Consider the following 21680-nt stretch of genomic DNA (forward strand, 5'->3'; position numbering starts at 1 on the left):
CGGCTCTCTCGAGAACGAATCTTCAGCTGTGTACCAGTCAGGTCAGAGGTAGCATAGGTGATCTGATGAATCTGAAGAAGTACGGTGGTTCCAATTGGAGCGTTAGAAGCGAGAGTCTCGTCGCCAAAGCGGTGCCGCTTAGCACGGTTACGCTCAAACATAGTCCTCGGATCGAGAGGGATGCAAACGACCTCAAGGATGAACTTGTAGACGATTTTCAATTGAACGGAAAAACGCTTACATGCGCTCAAAGGACTCAACGGCTTAGCAGGCTCATCAAGAAGCAACGTCGAATGATGGTCTTTAGTCCTAACGCCATCAAGAGGGTGATCGTAAGTTTCGAAGGATTAGACTTCTAACGCGTACCATTCGCTGCCCGTCGATTATCTTTGGACTTACCAATTTGTCCGTTAAATCGTTCCTCAATGGCTTCCTTCCTTCTGCGTTACTGCAGCTACGATAATATAACGGCTCTCGTAAAGATCGATTTAAGATCTAATGAAATATTGCGCCGAGCTAACGGTATATAAGAATGCGCATTTACGTAATGGCCCTTTTCTAGGAAGTCGCTTGATATTTCCACCGAAGTTTATACGTTCGGCTCTTTTATCGAGGCAGGAAAATCTCTCGATTTAACCGACTTTAATCTTGTAAGATTAAAAAGCCCACACGTCGATTTTATCCTCGCTGCCTATATTTCGCTCTCTTTCTCTAACCATCCCGAATAAATTGCGGATCTACGTACTGGTTACGTCCAAGTTGTCGTAAAAATCAAGCGTTTTCAGAAAAATATAATAATCCCAGATAAACAGGGGAGAAAAAGAAAAAAAAAAAATAAGACAAGCCTTAACATATTTTCCAATTACGATAACCAGCCTCGAGCGATATTTCGAAATAATCTAATCTCGGTGTTACAGGAAGGACACATTACGTATCTATTCGGACTAGACATTCGTGTTAAAGATAAGCGTGAAAATTCATGGAAATTTAATCATTTCAAATGTCAGCTACATTACTTGGACGGGCATCCCTCTTCGTTGGCAACATTCGTTTTATAATCGACTTTCCCTCGTTCTTACGCTCCAATTTTTCAATTATTTTCTTCCCGATCGATCCGATATTTGCACGTCTAAGTACGTGGACATGACACTACTGTATTGTATCGATTTTCTAATTTTCTCACGAGTTATTGCAAAGTTGGAATTCGTCGGGAAACTAGTCGGATATATCTTACAGCAGCGTGCTTAACGAGACAAGAATAGTATCATCGACTGTCGTCTAACTAGAGCCGACGAAACGCCGAAAGACAAGCCGGACTATAAGATATTATAGACGTTTGCTGTTTGCAACATCTCGTTAAACTAGAAATACACTGTATACTTGTGGCAGTAGACACTTACCGAACTTGAAATATTCATGGTACATTCAGCTAGCTTGCTGACTATCCTATAAGAGGTTATCAGTGTCTTAGTCCATCAACGTCTTCCATTGTCTTTCAACGGTATTATCGTTGTCTCTCTTATAACTCCGTTTTCCGAAACAATGTTCCTTGGAAGCTCTCTCGAATGCTTTCCTTAAGAGGAAGCTTTTTACGGAGAAAATGCTAACTTTGTCCATACGAGAAATTCGAACGAGCTTATCGCGCTCCTCTCCACGTATGTATGTATGTTGCTGAAAGTTGGAAAAAGGAAACAAAGTTAAACTTTTTTGTTTTGCCCACTCTTGATATTTTTTGATTCTTGAAAGATTTTCGAACGTATCTCTCGAAGTGGTTCCTTCTTTTTCTTCTTCTTCTTCTTCTTCTTCCTCTTCTTCTTTGGAAGGTGAAAAGTGATCGAGTATATCGTTCGCGTGTGTTGTAAGAGAAAAAGCGTAAGAAAGTTGGAGAGAAAGATAGAGTTGGTCGAATCGTACGAAGCCTCCTATCGAGTCTTGTAAGTACGTGATTCATAAATGATTCGTCGGATGCTTCTCGGCTTGCGAAAGGTTGATTCTCTCTCTCTCTCTCTCTCTCTCTCTCTCTCTCTCTAGAATTCACCGTCGATTCAGCCTTCAGCGAAAAGTGGCACGTAAGCACATTCTTCTTCTTCTCATACTATATTAATAATACAAAATTTGGTTTACGTACGATTTCTCGTAAATCTTGAAGAGATATTATTAAGTTGATCGTCGTATAAAGTTCTTACTCTCGTCGAAAGATTTATAACGGTATGACGATTTTCGTTCTTTCTCCTCGAAGCTATGTATATATTTTTTTGAAAAGACCAACTCGTTCTTTTCTTTCATTTCCACTTTCCGTTTAGAGTTCCGTTCGAAGCGCCGTGATTGTTCGTATTTAAATTCCTCCTCGATCGTAAAATGAAAGCTGGAAAAGAAAAAGGAGAGAAAAAGTCAGTGTGCCAAGAAAATGCCACTAGAATTACATTCTTCCGAATGCAAGTTCTTTGGCGAAAAATTCGCTACGTTATTATAGCTACAGGATGCTGTTAAAAATTTGCATACTTTTTGTAGGATCGTTTCACCCTGCTTCTCATCATTTTTCATACCCATTTTAGAAGATGAAAACTATAGAAAATATTTGTTCGTTTTTACTTGCTCAACGAGTTTATTATATGTATTCCGATACTTCATAGTGACATAATTTCATAATTTCAAAAAAGAAAAAAAAAAAAAAAAAAAAGGAAAAAACTTTGATGCGTTAGATCCAGAGAAGATATTATTTTATTCCAACGAGCCGGTTGAGTTTATGTTATCGTATAAAGTGTTATATCTACTATAAGAGATAGGTACTCTGTAAAATATCCATGGAATAGGATACATAGGTTTTCCCCGAAGAACATATCGGTTTTCATGGGACGAAAGGAATCGTACTTTATTTTTGGCTCGCACCGTACTTTTCTACAAACATTTTGCTCTCCTTCGAGCTGTGATTTATCACGGCGAAGCTGGTTGCAAGTAAACGCAAATACGGGTGGCGAGTAAAGGAAGATACGGGCAGCGTGAAATATAACAAGAAAGATTCGACCAACAAACCCATCTCTTTTTTCTAGCTGCATCCATTTCTGGTCTTTTTTATAGTAGGTACTTTTTCGAGACCTTCGTACCTATGTCCCGTCAAGCTTTCGCACTTTAACCATTTCCATGTTTCGAAAAGAAAAGGAACAACGTTGATTTATCTCCGGAGAAGGATTTCCTGCATAGCCGGAGAGAAAATGTTCTATCCTGAAAAGTTTTGTACATTGGCGGTAAACGCGTAGAAACGAGCGTCGGGCGACGATACCGAATATTTTAATAGCTTTTCAACTTTATGACCTTTACGATCGTATTCAAAAATGGTCTCGACGACGTATCGATGCGTGTCGATGGAGAATCGAATGTACTTTGCAGTTAACAAAAAGCTTTTTTTTTTGTTCTTTTTCTTTTTCATTGCAATCCCTCGAGTCCTCGTTAATATTCTCGCCATTCATTAAAGTCATTCATTAATGGGCTTCTCGTATTTTCTTCGAAAAATACGACTTGTGCAACTTCACGCAAGGATTTGATTAAACTTTATCAATTTTAATCAGATACAGCGCGATTCCCTTTTTTGATTCTCTCTCAGTTTATGTCTATTGTCGAGGTAGGTTGGCTCTCGAGGTGAAAAATAAAAACTACCGTTTCCACGAAAACGCGCGCTCTCATTTATTCTCTTTCTCTCGAATTAAAAGAAAATTTTCTCGTAATAATTCTTTGGAATTTCGAGAAAAGGATAGAGAAATTAATTCCTCGTTGGCTAGGTTGCAACGAGTAGCTACCAACACCGTTTACGACCGATTATACATGCTCGGCATTATTACGTACGCGTATTTTTCGCTTTGCAACACCAGCGAAACGTTCTTTCTACTGCGTTTCTATTCGCTTTAGCGCGATTAAAAGCGTCGAGAAAAACGACGACGAAAGGCTACTTTCAGTTTCGTAAATACAAGAAGGAAGAAGAAAAAAAACGTCAAAGCGGCGTTTCTCGTGCGTTCCTTTTTCGAAGTTTACGTGCAATTAACGTTTGCCATCTAGCAACGTGCGAAAAGACGATTGAAAAAGGAAGAAAGTATTTATATTGCGCGTTTTCTTCATTTTTTGGTGTCAAGTATATTATATGAAATTGCAAGAGCGCATAAAAAGTTTTGTACGCATAGCAGTACGATAAAAGCAGAAATAGCAAAAAATAGAGTTGAAAATCTGTAATAGAGGGAGGAAAGACGCGATAGCTCCGAAGATGCTTTCCAGGGACTCGGATTTCCCTATTGTCTCCTATCTTAGTTCTCATTGCGTTTCCAGATACTCGGTATTCCCGTAGATATCTCCGTGGGCTTTCTTCTCTTTCCACGATTCAGCCCTGAGGAGCTAAAGCGCAACTAGGCGAAACCCGGAGGCGTTTCTCGTCTACCAGAGATTATGCGAGATTGGAACGAAGCCAATCGGTACGGCCGTTCTAACTGCGAGGAGTACATAAGGAAATTCATTTCGCTTACGACCGTTTCCTTTTCCTTCAACTTTCTCGTCGTAACGCACGGACATTGTCTTCCTTCTCTGCGCGCTACGAAAATTCCTTTTCACATCGAGCGACCGTTTCGAGCGTTAACGAGCAACACAGCGCGAACGGTTTCTAATTAACGATAATCGTTCGTTTAGCGGGAAAGTATCCCCGCTAAAAAGACGCTGAATCCAAACGACGTTTCAGGCGAGAACGACGCGCGGTCTCTAACCTTCTATCTCCTATTATTTTTATTATTTTCCTCTCTTTGTTCGTGCAGTTCACCCTTACGACCACGTCGATAAGATTAGAAATCGCTGAGTCGTTTTACCCGCGTTTCCACTTTTATGTCAAGGCGATCACGATAATCGTAAATTTCATCGCGGAACGTTTAACGGGGCAGTAACTGTCGTATTTTCAAGAGAAACGAAGAACGTTTAAAGATTTCGCGAGGAACGCGCCGACGAAAGATCTCGCTAATGGAATAAAACTGCTGTCTCTGTTTCTCTCGTTCTTTCTCTCCTGGCATTGTCTCGATGCTCCGTTCGCAGTACCGTCCGGTACTGCTTCGGCTCACGCTCTTGCAGACATTTTTGGCGTCACACTCAGGAGTCATATTTATTCATGAGAAACGACGAAATAATTAAAGTCTCCAGCAGGCTTTTCTCTCGGCCGTCTCGCTTCTCATTCTCGGTCACACTCTAGCGCATTTACCGGCGCGTATTGTTGCACGCATGGCAGCACGTCTGAACGCGACTAATTGCAAATAATAGCCGCGGCCAGGTTCTTCCTATCCATTCTACTCCTTCTCGTTCAACGCGCTCTCATTTTCTCCGAAGTTACTGCGCGAGCAAGCCCCGTTGTTCTTGGCCTCCTTTACCCGCCACTACTCCTCTCCTCGCATTTTACAGCAATTTTCCCTTTACTTCGAACAGGCATTTGCGAACGACGCCTTTAACCTCTCCATCGAATTTAATGAAAACTAGTAACTCAGACGAATGCCAATTACGTTAAATCTTATCTCAATATTTTCTCTTCTTTGTTTCAGGTGAGTACACTCTCGTTCGTCGACTCTCCTTACTCTTTTTTTTCTTTTTTCTTTTTGCGCGCGCGCACATCGCAACTGCCGGCGTACGAGAACGTTGATAGCAGGTGAGTCCTATCGTTTATTTTCAATGCGCACGATGCTTCGTTTCTTAATTATAATTACATGGATAGAGATAGAATACAATATATTCGAGTACGTCAGGGTGGGCAAAGTTTAGCCGCCACGCGATATGCCATTCAACATGCGACCTTTGGCGATCGTAGGTAGGATATCAAAATTAAGATAGGCACGTCGCCCTGCTCTTAGTCATCACGAACGAGCGTGACGGAAAACAAAGCTTGACTCGAAACGTTTACGCGCTCTAACTCGTAACGTTTTACTCATTGTATGTACTTACATTGACTGGATACATACATATGTACATAGATTTAAGAGAATCGTAACGTAAGATTAGTAAGTAAGATATTCATTTATTTTACTTCTTTTTTATTTCATGCGTCAAGAGAAAAAAAGGAAAAAACACTGTAAATGGCATTAATTCTTGTTTTTCTTTTTCACGAAGCGTACGCAAGAAAGAAGAAGGACGTAAGAACGTGGGGTATTTCATGAACAGCTAGAAACCGAGCTGTTCCGTTTCCCCGCTTACCTACATAATTACCTCGTATAAACCCTGACGCAACCCTGAAACAATGGCAGTCAAACGGCTTCGAAAGGGCTAACGACTAGCGATTTATATTATTTTACTCGCTTGTTGCGGTATTCCCGCTGCTAAATCGCCGTTTAATCGTGACCGCCACGATTTACCCCCCGTTACGAATACCAAATACGCGATTCGCATACCACGCACAACCAGTATGTATTTGGGTCGGCTTCGTCACGATTCCTCCCTCATCTTCCAACGATATATTTTCTCTTTTACCGCCTTTTATCGTCTCGATCTGAAACGAACAACTTCCGGTCGATCTACGATCTCTTCCCTAAGGCGTCGAAGAATTTCGTATCGTATCGAGTCTAAATCGCATCAGGGAAATCCAATTTCCGTTGTATCTTGTCGCACTTACAGCTACGCTTCCGTTTTCGAATGCAAAATTGACATATGTACCTACGGACGAGGCATATATCTACAAGCACGCATACGTGTCGTTGATTACGTGTCAATGATTTTCCACGAGTCGTCGTCGTTGTTTCATTTTCAAATTGATAATACATGGACGTGCGAGATTAATTGAGAGTAATTTAGGGTCGAGCCCTTAATGAATATAACGGTCCTTAATGAATAAATAATCTGAGAGGGTTTACGAGGGCAACGATAGTCGTCGCATCGAGAGTCGAGCGAAAAGCGACGAAAAAATATAATAGTTATCGTCCGTACAATCGAACGCTACTCCTTTGCGAGCCGAACTGTGGCTTTCGAAATTAACGATCCACGATGTATTTGCTCGTTGCTTGGTCGATAATCGCTATTCGTTGGGTTAATTCGTAGCCATCAATCTTCCGTTATCGTATACGTACACTCGTAGAGTACGCGTGTACGTATTCTTACACGAGATTTTCCTTCGCGTCGGAAAGAACAAATACATCGGGTCGTGAGTTTGCGCGTTGCGAGAATCGAACGAATCGAATTGGAAAACGAGATGTGTTTCGAAACTCTCCAGTTTCGGTAGACGAGTTTCTTCAAACTCGCGAGTTTCGAGGGTCGTAAAAAGATTGAGCCAATCTTTGAAAATTGATTTTTCACACCTTGTCTTCGCTTCAGTACAAAATAGTCGCCGATTAATCCCAATGACGTATTATCGTTCGCCGAGAGATCCTAACGATAAATCGTCGAAAGATATTCTTTCGGTTTTTTTAATTCTTGTCGATTAAGCGCACCCGATAGAGTTTCGATCGGACCACGCAAAAGAAATTTTCAGGACCGCTAAGCTTCTCCCTCTAATTCGAGCGATGTTTCTTCGATGTTTCACGCTTCGTCGACGAATCGGAGCCGTTTTTAAGCGGAGACAATAGACGCACGAACGATAATAATCGAATCCAACGGATATTCGAACAGAACTGATTCATATTTTATATAAATGATACGATACCGCTCGATGACCATCATAGACTGACAATTCATTCGAAGACGTTCCATTTGGAAATAATACAGTCGTCGACATTAACGAACGATCGACATTAGTAACCTAAGTAGTTCGATACTTGATCCCCTATCATACCGGCTAGTACCAAATTATGTTTAGCTTGTTGTATCTTTTTTTCTTTCATTTTCTTTATACATTTATTTATCTATCTATCTTTATTTTCGCCGTCCGACCCTCTCGGCGAGGTCATTTTTCTTTTTTCTTTTTTTTTCTTTTTTTTTTTTACTCGATATTAATATTAATGCATCTACCGGGGAAAGGGCAGATTAAAGCGGAGACGTCGCTGCGTTTCACCGTCTGATGAATCCTTCGTCCTAACGCGACGCGAACGAAAACCGATGCAAATTTTCGATTTCCATTCCGTTCGACGTTCGAGCTTAATTGCCGACGTTAATGGCCGGGGGGAATTGTGTAGTTTTCATAATTCGATTTCATTTCAAATGGACTTGGAAAGGTGAGAAAAATTCTTCCTTACTTTCTTCCTTACTTTCTTTCTTATTTTCTTCGAAAGGTCGAATCTCTCGATGAGGCTCGAGGGATGTCTATCGAGGAGCGTCGCTAGAAGAAGGCTTTAAACGAGAAAGTCCACGGCCTGGAAGGCTTCACGAAAAGGAAGCGAAAAAGATTATTTTCTCCTTTTTTAAGCGATCCACGTCATCGTACGCCCCTTTTTTTCCAAGCTGACGTCTCATATATCGCCGATGTCGAGGCGAGTCCGTTATGACAAGTGGAAGTAACTTTGTCGGCTTTCGCGCTCATGACAGAGTGACGAGATTAGTTTCACAGGAACATAAGGTATGCCATGATGGTCCGTTGAATCCCAAGGGATTCAAAGATTCCGACGAAAGGAAGGGAAGAAGGAGCATGTCAAAATAGAAAAAAAAAAAAAGAAAAAAACAAAGAAAGAGTAAAAACTCGTGTCTAGGTGTTATCATTCTTACGTCTTTCTCTTCTCCTTCTCTCTTTTCTTCTTTTCACGTGCATTAATACTCGAGACGATTAATTCAGTTTGCTGTTCTAGCGATACGATTTGTGTTTTTATTCATTCAGATGATTTCGTTTTGCTTGATCATCGTTTCGAAGGAAACGGTGAATGAGGAAAATTCCAGAATTGTTCCAAACTAGAGAAGGGGCCACTCGGTATAAGGATTTCGTATACTCAAACGACAATGAAGAGAATTATTGGTTTTCCCTGTTGGAACTTTCTGTCAAACTTTCGAGATACGGTGTATGTAAAGTAACGATGAAGATTGACGCGAGACGATGCAATCAAGCTTCGATTTTCGAGAGAAATATTTGAAAAACGATTAACCCGACGAAAGAAGAAAAAGCGCGATATTGAAGGTCCACTTTTAGATTCATAACTCCTTCGATCGTTCCTTGTTCGCCGATATGCCGGTATATCGTTCCTTTTATGTTACATCTCTTTTCTACTCGTATATAGAGAACATTCCGCCCTGAAAAAGTTCTTTTCTCGAGAAAGGACGTGCCAATCTGCCGCTGTATAGCCGTGCGAATGTAACCAAGCGAAACGATACTGCGTTTTCTTCAAACGAATTCATAGAAACGTCTTTTCGATAAAAACCTTTGACCGAGAATATCGACGAAATTCTTTCATTTCATATTATACTTTCGTCTTTGTCAATAACGATACGTTTATTCGATTAAACGTGCACTTGTGCGCAACGCTTATTAAATACACCGTTTCTACCGTTTTTCTTCTTGGATAATTATCGCTTATAATATCTTTAGCTACTTTGAATTTATTCATGTTGATAAAAATAATACATTATCATTCGAAGAAAGTACGAGGAATAGGTATCAAAGTTGCGCTTATTCCCGAAATCAGTCAAAGAAGCGAAGAGAAGAAGAGTCTAGTATTATCGATCTTTTCGTCGAAGGAACGCGGCCGTGCTTTAAATTTTACACGTTCTCGCGCTCGTACACTCGTTCGTCGCTTTTCCATTGTCCTCCTCCTGTTCCTCCGCGGGTACTCGTGTCTTCGCTCTCGCGCGCTCTCTCTCTCTCTCTCTCTCTCTCTCTCTCTCTCTCTCTCTCTCTCTCTCTCTCTCTCTCTCTCTCTCTATGCATCCACCCATCCATCTATCTCGCGTCTCTGCTTCCCCTTCCATCGATCCGTCCTCTTTCACTATATTCTTTCGTACTCCTTTCCGCACGTCTCACTTTCAACGAGGGCGAGAGATACTCTTCTTTCAAACGCTTTTAAGTGCTTTCCGTTGTAGGTCGGAATTCCCGAAAGTGTCTAGCCTAACGTATCTACGTAGTTACATATGTGTATTGTCGCGTCCTTCAAGATTTTGATCCTTGCATAGGGTTGAAACCGTATACCGAACCGAATGTAACTTTTACTTGAGATAAAAGGCGAGAAGCATCTCAGTTCTTCGTCGATTTTTCTTTCTTATTCTCGTCGGGATATAATCCAAATTTCATACGTACATTCGATTTATTTCTCTTTTGGAATAATTATGGTCTATTATTGCGTATCAATTCGTCCATTTATTAGTCTACTAGTCTACGTTTAGTGGAAGCAACGCGTTTGCAGAACGATACGGCGTGCGATTTGTAGAAGCCCGATAACGACGCACGCTACAGTCTCGTATACATGTTGCTCCGTGACCTTTTGGCAAAGTTCCAAGCCACGAGTCGCCGGCAGGTCGTCGGCCAATCGAAGCTCCCACGAAAATCGATCGTGAGTTCACGAGTCGAGGATACATCGTGTGTTCGTTTCTCTCTCTTTCTCTCTCCTCTCTATGTATGATTTTTGATAAAGAATCCAATCTTACTTGTGACCAGAATAAACAATGAAATAATTCGATCGACTCATAAAATCTTATAGATTCGCGTTCGCGCATTAAAATTTCATTGTATTTATTTATTTATTTTTTTTTTTGTCGAAGAAAAGACAAGCAATACTCGCAAGCAAGTATCGTTGTATTTTATTGATACTTTATTTACTATACTTTTATACTCGAGAGACAGTGTGTGTGGTTATCGACAAAATCGATCGACTTGTGAAACCTCGAGGAAAGGAAGAGGACTCGGAGAGCCGTCCCGTTCTTACTAATTGCTAACGATTATACTCCCGGTGCTTTGTTGCTTAATCGAGTTATTGCTTAATTAAGAAAAGGAGAGAAGGTCGAAAAGCTGCTATCGCGCGAGAACGACAACGGTGCGCATTCTCAGTTAGAACGAAACAGATGTCATCCTGTCTAACGACAGGACAATTAGAATCGTCTCGACTTGCCTCGTATCGCTGACAATTAGAAAGTTTAACGAGATTGTATATTCACAGTTTCATTTTCTACGACCGTTTCTAATTCATAAACGATCCTCTCCTGAACATTCGACGACGTCGCATGACTTTCTAATTTAATCCTAATCGCTCAGTATTTAACAAAATTTATATTTTCGCCATGGAACGTCTTTTCGATGAAAGACCAAATATTCTTCAATGCTTTCTCGAGCTGCTCTTTCAATACTTTCATGGGTACTTTTTACCAAAGATAATCTAAATAAAGCTTAAATGGATAATATATTGGGATGGATCGAGATGAATCGCAAATCTCGTTCGTTTCTTTCCTTTTTTTTTTTCTTTCATGGAGTCTATTTATCCATTGATCCGATTTTCATTTATAATCCTCTGTATTACGTAGCGCCTGAAATATAATATAATATAATAAAGGTCGAATATTGACCCATACGCGTGGGAAAGAAAGGAAGGATATACCGAAAGAGGTCGGAAAGCATGCACGTACGTCAAGTCTGAAACGCTAGAAAAACTTTTCACGTTTCTCTTAGGGGACAAGACTTTCTTTCTTCTTTCTTTTTTATTTTAAGAATAGTTAATTCGCTTCCTTTCATAATGCAGTAGCGCATACGCGCATCACGTGGCAAGAAACGCAGGGTCTCTTCTGCTGCTGTTGCTATTGCTAGCCTAGCTAGCGTCACCTCGCACTAAACTTTGTCGGCTTCCTCTTTTTTTCTTTCTCTCGCTCTCCTCTATTCCATATTCCCATCTCTCAAACGCAGACACACTTTTCATTCTCGCCTAACTTATTCCACGCCTTTCTTTTTCTTCTTTTAAAATCTAGGCCAAGGATATATATGTCCCAACCATCGTCCGATTCTTTCCCATCTCTTTGCTGGTATTCAAATGTTGTTTGCTCAAGACGCCAACAACGACGAAGTCGACGACGAGAATGAACCATCGACGACTTTAAGTTCGAAGCCTCGTTGCTTTTGGCGACGAAAAACTAGCTTTTTCCTCCTCTCTTTTTTGCCTCTCCAAAAAAACGGCTACTGCTTTTAAAAGATTCGCAGAAAATTCTCAAAGTTTCGTCTTCGAGTGTTGCAATGGAAATAGTTGTATTCTAGCTACTCGAATAGATTCGAATAGTTCTTTTACTCAGCCAATCTTCCACTTTGCGACCGACTAATACTTTATACCTTTTTCTTCCTCTTTTATTTTTTATTATGACGCTCTTTAAGGGAGCATATATATATATATATATATATATATATATATATATATATACATACATATATAAAGTGATAGAAACTAATTACACGAGTATCAGAGAATGCATTAGCATAAAATTTCACTTCCCGGAAAATTATATATCCTCCGAGGATTTTCTTTCGAAATGGGAAACTCCGTTGGCTCGTTGGTTAAATTTTCTATGCATCTGAGTCTCGATGATTCATGAAACGTTTTCAATTTTTTAACGAGTTCTCGATCGTTCTTTCACTAACGGACGAACGATGATATCGAGCCACTGATAGAGGATAACAGGCGTCGGCTGTTACTGACAGAGGCGGCTTGTCATTTGCTCGTAAATTAACCCTTTTGACCTATACTCTCGGGTATTCGATTGATCGGGCCAGAAACGTTGGCGAAAACGTTCGTTATTACGGTAAACATACTAAAGTCGAAAATCAAAGTTTGGCCATCGTAACTTGAAAAAGAAAGGGATCGTTCGTTGATAAAAATAATTTAAAAGATTATATCTGGGTCATGCTTACAAATGGAACTAGTTAATATTTCCGAGATAAACGTAAGTTGGGTAGGTCGAATTTATTGAAAAATAGTTAGGTAATCGAGTTTCATTGACGGATTCGGTCGGTCGAACGAGCTCGACGAGTCGATCGGTTGAAAAGGGTACGTGCGACGTGGCCACGCAAATAGTCCGGCTCAATACAAAGGAACATTTGAACATTTGAATATTTCAGACGTAACGACACTTGAAAATGCAAACTCGGTAAACTACGATCCATAATAGATGCTGGACACAAAGAAGTTTGATAACGTTCTCTCGTGAATGAATAAGATAGTTGGTCAACCATTTACATTCGTCTATTTTGAATTCATGGACGGAAACATGTTTAGAAATCGAATTATTGCGTTCGTTTTGTACGGCGAATATTCGTAAACGGAATCATCTCGTTCTCTCGTTCTTCCGTATTAACGAGGCTTATTCGCGCGAAGTATTAATTGGGAAGCTTTGTTTCGTTTACTTTGCTTTAATACCAGTGTATTTCGTTCAATTACCATTCGAGGATGGAAAATTACACGACTACTTTGACTTTTGTTCATAACATTAACTACCTCTCGATTCTATGCTTGGAATATATAATACTTTTGGCATGCTGCGAATCGTCAAGTATTGTGCAAAATATTGTCTCACGTATATAGAATACAAAATTAGTTGATATTTATGAATACCGATAATCGAATCTTGTCAGCCGCATATCTATCTCATATATTTCGCGTAGTAATAATTTTCATGTCAAATAAAGAAACTGGAAACGTTGCTGCGATATTCGAAGAAAGTTACGACGAATCAGTAGTATCGCCATGATCGTTACGAGTACTTGGTCGTATGCTTAATCATGCTTATCGCACAAGTAAACCAGCTACGATAAGCTGCTACGTGTCGACCCTTCGTCATACTTTTCTCGATAAGAATCACCCTTTGCATTTATTCGACGCATCGCTTCTTCGTAGCTTCATGAAGAGTCAAACACTTTTTCCCTTCTCGCTTTCTCACTTTTTTCCTATCTCGTCGGCTTACACAGTTTTCACGGAATGACGTTCCATAAATTTTTACAAGCGGTAAAACATGAATTCCTGGCGACCTTCTTTTGCTCGTACGATCCCAGTGGGTCATTGCACGAACTTACGAGCTTTCTAATCGATCAACGCGCTTTTCCTCCTCTTTCTTTTCGCTTAGAAATTTGGCTAGAAATGATGCTTTTTCCTTGTTTATTCGCGAAAGATACCGCGAGAGATGACCCGATACAATCTCAAACGCATTTATAAATCATGTATTATATTCATAAAATATATTTCTCACGTCGCAGGATGAACAGAGAGAGAGAGAGAGAGAGAGAGAGAGAAATATATCATGAGCGATAACTCGAAAGAGCCAGTCGTTGGACGATACGTTGGTGAAACATAATTTTCCCTTTGGAGTATAACTTTAAACCTATTATCTTTCCCTCGTTTCTAAAATCAGAACGAGAACCGTTTCTGGTTATATCCACTGATACGAGCAATGGATCGCGCTTTAATTACGGAAACTTTCGAAGCTCACGGACCATTGCACTCGTTTCTCTCCTTCTGCCTTTCTCTCGCACTATAGCACCACTAGGCCTTTTGATTTTATCCAGCTCTCGGGTCGTTCGTGGGCCAACATATCGTAATACAAAGTTCTCTTTTAAACCTTGCTTTAAAGTAATATAGAGAAAGCCAAGGGATTTGTTGAAAATACTCGTACGATCAATGATACGATCGGGTCAATACGCGATCAATGAAAGCATAATTAACGAATTGCTTTCAACAAAATGAATTTTAAACGATTACTTTGTGAAAGGAATTCGCGAGAAAAGTTGAAGCTCTCGACTTGGCCGAAGTTTGTACCGGGTAAGAGTGGAAAGTAAATAGACAAAAATTTGTTATAATTGAGAAAGTTGAGAAAGTTGATAATAATTGAAAAGGGAGGAGAGTATGGTTATTTGAAATTATTTAGAAAAATTTTAATTACTTTTCTACTGGTAAGGAGTTGGTACTAAGAAATAATAATAAAAGATATGCACGTTGCCGATTATTAATTTCGCAAGTTTTCTCGCGGCTTCTCATAATGCGATCGAAATATTTTAAACCGCAAAAGAATTCGAAATCGGCTTTCAAGTTTTATAATGCGATAATGCGTCTTCCGCGGGAAAAGAGCTTCTCGGAAGAGTGGAAAGTTTTCCTACGTGTAGCGTAACTCAAAAATATGAATGGAAGTAAAAGCGCCGAACTCGTACGCGAGTACGCTATATTTTTTACGATGAAAAATTCAAAGACGCGACTACCATTTCGACCATTAGTTTTTAAGCCGACTTTTCCTTATAACGGATTAAAAATTAATTAATTAACGAAGAGAAACATCACGACGTTGTAATTATACGCATCGAATCTTCTTGATCCACTTCCAGTTCCTTCCTCCGATCTTCGACATCGTAACTTTACCTTTTTCCCCGAAGATTATTATCTCGAGACGAGGGAAGAGAAAGGAAGAGAAAAAGTTTGTAGGAAAGAACGAGTGCTTTCTTCCGAGACTCTTTGTAGAGTAATAAGAAAAAAGTGTGGCATCAGCCCAGTGGGTGGTTCGGTACTCTAATTTCGGTAACGATCCGTGCATGCACGCATGTGCAACGCGCATCCTGCTCGCTTAGACGATCATCTCCTTCGTGTCTCGTGCATCATCGCGCCCTGTGCGTCGTGCACGAACGAGTTTGCGATGCTCCACGATGCTCCACGATCGTGGACCGACAAATACGAGAAGAAAAGTACATACGTAGAGAAAAATAGAAACGTGCGGTCTATTGTTTATTTTCGTTTCATTTCGAGCGACCGTATCGATTGTTTCGTGTAAAAAAAGCTAAAGCCCTATACAAAAGTAAAATATTCCCAGCATTAATCGAACGATACCTATATCTTTTTATTCTTCTTTTATCTCTTTGTACGATCTATCACGCTCGTACGACCTCCTTTGTATTTTATCCTTTCGGAGCGTCATTCGGACCGATCCATGGGGAAGAAAAAAAAAAAAAAGGAAAAAAAAATGAGGGCTTTCTTGGCCGAGCTATTTCGTCCTATTGCTCCCGATTACGATCCCCGACGTAAACGACGGAAGGTCGTTCGAGGGTCATACCGAAAATAAATCGAAACAATAAATAGTCGTCTCTTCTCTTTCAAGTCGAGGAATCAAGTCGTTGCTTTTTCTTTCTCCCTCCGAGATGCACGAACTTTCGATAGTATATACCAACGGATGGACTAGCATGTATTTTTCTTCTAAATAGCGAGCAGATATCCGACGGACCGGTAAGGTGCCTCGTTCAATTTGAAGAATCATTAGTATCCTCGAATCAATCTCCGCGGAGGATCTCTTTGGGCGCTTATTCTTCTTTCACAAGAGAAAAAAAGAAAAAAGAAAGGCAAGGAATGAATGCTACATCTTCGGTTATGTCGGGAAAATGCGGGGAAATGGCGACAGCTTTAACGGAATCATAAGCCTCGAGCAGAAAAACGTGACAAGAACGATAGGACACATTCGGTTAAGGAATTCTCGTGTATATCTAATGCATCTATTTTTCCCATGTAAATCTCACAACGCGCATGATAGTCGGACGTAACGCAACCTTTTGCGTGATACACGTGCATGCGCGCACACCTCGGAGATAAATAGGTGTACGAAGAAGAGTAGCCGGGATGTACATATGTACACACATTGTGAGCGGCATAAAAAGTAGGGCAGCTCGAACAACCGTATGGAATCACTTTTAAAGATCTCAGCAAATAAAGATATTTCTAGTTGCATATGTCGATATAACTCTCGGAGAATATAGATTAGTATCTATGTTTTTCTATCAATACCATGGAAGCACGATTTTATGCGATAGAGACACACGTTTCCTTCGTATCTCACCTTCGAGCGTTCGAGTCGATCTCCGTATCGAATAGGTAATTATTTTTTGATTGTGCGCTCGATTAGCGGCGCCTTTCGAAAGGACAATTATTATGAGAAAAGGATTTGTTCGATGAATCAAGGTCGCAACGTTAATGCGAAATGTACTCGTCGGAAGAAAATCGAGTATATCGAAATATATCGAAAGTCGACGCTGTCGAAGCACGTGCTATATAAAAATGTTTAGTTTAGGGAAGACAGAAGGAAGACGACGAACGAAAGTTGGCGTACCTTTCATATCGAATGAGCGACTGCCGATGCAAATTGTTATTATTTTGCGATCCTATCTTATCCGGTATAACTCTTAAACATTTTCCAATCTTTAAAGCTTTTACCCTTGACGTCTCATAAATTCCCTTATAATCGAGAAGATTTATCCTTACACGGTAGTATTTATACCGACCGGTGTGCAATGCCTGCTCCGCCATCTTCCTTGAACTCAACCTCAAAGGTTACCCTCGGTGGCTAAGAGCGAGGAACGCTCCCACTTCGACTATCTCCCTCTCTCTCTCTCTCTCTCTCTCTTTGCCTGCTTTTCTCGTTTCTTCGTCTACATCATCCCCCAGGAAAATCAATATAGAGTGGCGGTGTTATACGATGTGGTAGTTACTACCAGTCTTTCTCTCTCTCCCTCTTTTCCTCTGGTACGCTCGGATACACACGATCCAACCAGATCTCCATCCTAACGACCTTCTACGCTCATACATTTCCGTTTTCGTTTTCATTCCTCGCGCTTGTTTTCATTCCTCGACAAATAATACTTTTCATCCAAAAAGCACGTGTATCCTTGAGAAAGCGCAGAATACGAGCGCGTCATTTTGTCACACGGTTTTGTCTAAACGGACATCGATACGACTTTGATTCGTTCATTCACAGTTTCTCGTGCTCCCGTCGATATCTTTGAACGGATTATACGATAGCGAAAACTACCAAGCCTTTCTTTATCTTCTTCTATCATCGGAAGAAAAAGTTGAAGAGAGAGAAAAAAGACTACACGTATTTCTCCGGAGACCCTTTTTACGACGAGAAAACTTTTCGAGATAGTCGGGAGAGCAAATAAAAAGATATCTTCCTACTAATTCTATTTTATTCTTGAACAAAGAGTATTTCTTTTTTGCGATTTAACATCGATATTGCGATATCAACGATATCTGCGAATGGAAGAGTAAAGAAGAAACGTTGAAAACAGATGATGCATTTGTTTTCATGTTAGTCAAGCATGAGAGAAAACAAAAATGAGAGAAGATCGTAAAGGTAAAGCAACGGATCGAAGTGGCATCGAAACACTTCGCGTACACAAATTATATTCAAGCTCGCTAACAACGACTCGTCCAAACGGTACGATCTTTTTTCGTTCGCGGTTACCTCGTTAAACTGGAAAAGCTTTAGCGAGAGGCGCGAAGAAGGAGGCGAAAGGAAAATCGCTACGGCACTGTGTCATGCGCCGTGTCGTCTAGGCTTTCCGCGTTTCGACGTAAATTTCACCGATGTCAATGAACTCTCGTGCAAAGCGTAGAAATTATTTATTTATCTACGAACGATGCACAGCGCGGAATATCTCGTTATCATTTCTTTTTTTTACCGTTTATAGTCTGTCGCGCGTTTTAAAAGACTTACGAAAACAAAGGTGAGTTTCAAATCGAGAAGAATAAATGAAACCTCTTCAATAATTATTCCTTTTATCGAAGAAAAAGAAAAGGTAAGAAAAATTTGGCATCGTCGAATCGAATAAAATTACAGCAGAACGAATAAAAAGGATCGTTGAAGTCCAGGCTGGGTCCCACGCGTCGGTACGACCCTGGATCATGCGCCATAGAGGAAAAGCCGAGGACGATGGTGGTGGCGGTGGCGATGGTGGTTGTGGTGGTGCGCTCTCGAAAGGTTGATCGGGCAGTGGGTGGGTTTGGCCAGGTACCCGTGTCCAACGGAGAGAGAGAGAGAGAGAGAGAGAGAGAGAGAGAGAGAGAGAGAGAGAGAGAGAGAGAGAGAGAGGGAGAGAGAGAAGGGTGGTAACTCGAGAGGGGAGTCGTCCGATGGAGATTGAGGGAGAGGGAGTGAGAGAGAGAGAGAGAGAGAGAGAGAGAGAGAGAGAGAGGGAGAGGGAGAAGAGGGAGGGCAGAGTAGGCTAGTAGCGACGGCACACGTTGTGTCAGCCGGCAGTAGAGAAAGCCGTGCTTGACGCGGCCTGCACGGCCGGCCGTAGTAGTGCGTGCGTCTCCAAGCTTCCTTCTCCTCGTCCTCCTCCTACCTTTCTCGTTCTTACTCTTTCCACCTCACCCGCGCCTTATTTCTTCTTCTTTTTTTCCCCTTCTTCTTTTTCTTCCTCCTTCTTCTTCTTCTAGTCCTTTACTTCTCCTTCTTCTTACTTTCCTACTTCAGAAGGAGCGACGAGCGACGTTCGGTAAAAATAGCGCGCGCGCGCGCAAGCAAGCAAGCAGGCGAGAGAAAGAGAGATGGATAAATGGGTAGAAAGAAATAGCAAAAGGGTGTGAGGGACGAAGAGGGCGGAAACGTGCCGATTTCGTGTATTCGTATACGTACGGATGAGTTTGCGCGCGCGCGCGCGCGCGCGCGTGTGTGTGTGTGTGTGTGTGTGTGCGGGTGCGTGCGACGAGCTCGCTTCGCTGCTATCCGGCACAGTGCTGCCGAGCACGGTCGCAGTCGTACAGAAATCGTCGTCGCGAGTACGCGAAGCACGCGCCGCGCGAGAGACCGCGCGTTTTCGCGAGAAATCAAGTAGGAAGGAAGGAAGGAAGAAAAAGAATACCGGCGTCGCCGGTAGAAATGCGCAGAATTACCGCTACCCATAAGGGTTTATCTACAAGAGAATAAGAGGAAGATTATATCGAAGCATCGCGTGAGAAACGTTAAATGAACAGTGTGGGAAGAGAATCGATGAATTTTCGTGACAACGATCGAAGCCTCCTGCGTTATTACAAAGCGGACGATTAAACGGCATCTTCTTGCCCTTACTCGGAATGCCTCGGAATCTACGACAAAACGCTCGGGATTCTACGCTCGCAAAGAGAGCGTTCGTTACCACCGACGAGGGCGAAATCGATCGACTAGCGTGCTCCTCCGTCCTCCTGGAAACGTGGAAATGCCGAGAGAAAATATGTCGGGAAGGTCGGCCGGCCGGTTATCGTTATCGGATCGTCGCACGCGCGATTTTTCCTCCTTCGCTCGAGATCCGAGTATCGCGCGAGTAACGACTACTATTCTTTTTCATCGGCTAACGCCTAACGGCTAAACGCGTTAGTTAACGTGCGGCACAAGAACCCTCCGATTTCCGATTCGAAAACGATGCGCTCTTTCCTTTCAAGAAGTGATACGTTTGCTCGATTTCCTTTGTGAGGGAGAAGACGACATGAAAAAAACATATCGATTATTCCCTTTCTTTAGTTTCTCTCTCGATTTTACGAATAGCCTTTGTAAATGCCCACCAATAGTTTGACGATTTTTTTCTTCCTTCCTCCCCCCTCGCCCCTCCCCCCATCTCTCTTTCTCTCTCTCGCTCTCGCTTTTTTCGATGAAAACTTATTACCAAAAGAAGTTTGATCTTAAAGCATCGACCGCTAATCATGCGCGATGTGAAATCATCGAGATTGTTATAAAGAAAATAATTATTGTTGGGACGATAAATCGTCCTTGGCACGAATGAACTTTGAACTCGCATGCTCTTAAACTTTGAAAGTCTCTAGAAAGGACGTGCGAACGAATCGAAAATTTCTAATTTACATGAAATAAAAACGTAGTAAGTGTCAGGTACAACGAACGATCGAGTTTAACATTTGACGAACGTGATGCGTTTGTAGTAATTGGTGAAATGTAGATTCTCGTAAGAACGAACAACTGATAGAAAACGATTCGGAAAAAGGAGAGAGAGAAAGAGAGAGAGAGAGAGAGAGAGAGAGAGCGCGCGTCACGTGTTGTGATTTACCGGTAACGCGTTTCACCGGTAACGATCTAAATTTTTCCAGTGAAAAGGAGCCTGCGAGAAGTCGTCGTTGTAACGAGAAGAAGAGGCATAATAAAGTTTAAGGGGACTTGAAAAGCCTCGTTTCTTTTACAGTCCCGACAGTCTCGTCGACGGCTCGCATCCTTCTGTTATCGTCGTTATTATCATTATCGTTTTTATTATCATCGTTACTCGAGGTTATTCTTGAATCGTGGTTCGTAGAAAATCACGAAATCGCGTCCACGCGAAAGCTGGAAGAAAAGAAAGAGGAGACGTTGAAGAGGAAGAAACGGAAGACGAGTAGGAAAAGAAAAGAAATCATTCTTTGTCGTAAAAAGATGGATACTAGAGTGGAGGATAGTGGATATATCACGTGACATATCGACCCGAAAGCGAGAGGATTTAAATTGAATTTCATTCCGGGCGCACGCGAATTCGCGCCGGTGTATGTGTATGTGAGAACGCGCGAGCGCGTGCGCCTGTGTATTTTACCGTGTGTTATCATCGTCTACACTTCGACGACCTAACGAGAAGAAGAGAGAAAGAGAGAGAAAAGAAAAATAAATAAATATATATATACACACACATATGAAATATTATAGGCATACGAATTACAAAACGATATATGCGTGTGTGTGTGTGTGTGTGTGTGTGTGTGTGTGTGTGTGAGCGTGTGTACACATCCTTTACCAAATGATTTAAATCTCATGCGTGTTTCGGAGTGTAAACTCTAGAATATCTCTAAAATCTATATCAACGTGTTATTTACTTGTATGCGCATATGTATACACGTAACGTATGATCCCGTACATCGGCTTTATACGAAGAAGAAAAAAAAAGAAGAAGAATCCGATGGATGACGATCAACGACCAAAACGAATTTTGTCAATTATACTATTGAATCGTTCGCTTAGCATACATGTTTTAAGCTGATTCCTCTCTATGGTCTCTGTTTGATCTACCTCTTATAGATAGAAAGAAAAGAAAGAAAAAA

The 21680-nt window shown here is 41.2% G+C and overlaps 1 protein-coding gene and 1 long non-coding RNA gene across 4 annotated transcripts in view; one reads left to right on the forward strand and one right to left on the reverse strand.

Moving 5' to 3' along the window:
- Positions 1–21680, forward strand: part of LOC124433006 (probable serine/threonine-protein kinase kinX) — a 95505-nt gene that overhangs the window by 46481 nt on the left and 27344 nt on the right. The gene's annotated exons all lie outside the window — the stretch shown is intronic.
- LOC124433010 lies at positions 177–18708 on the reverse strand. Of its 3 annotated transcripts, none has more exons than XR_006944412.1 (5): positions 16960–18708; positions 2187–2365; positions 1401–2095; positions 400–454; positions 177–309 (listed from the first exon to the last, which is right to left on the reverse strand). It is a non-coding gene; the product is annotated as an uncharacterized LOC124433010 (long non-coding RNA). The 3 variants fall into 3 exon arrangements; XR_006944411.1 differs by lacking the exon at positions 16960–18708 and adding an exon at positions 2503–5551; XR_006944410.1 differs by lacking the exon at positions 16960–18708 and having other exon boundaries at positions 2187–5551.

Source organism: Vespa crabro, chromosome 2, assembly GCF_910589235.1.
Source record: "Vespa crabro chromosome 2, iyVesCrab1.2, whole genome shotgun sequence".
In the NCBI taxonomy this organism is placed as follows: Eukaryota; Metazoa; Arthropoda; class Insecta; order Hymenoptera; family Vespidae; genus Vespa; species Vespa crabro.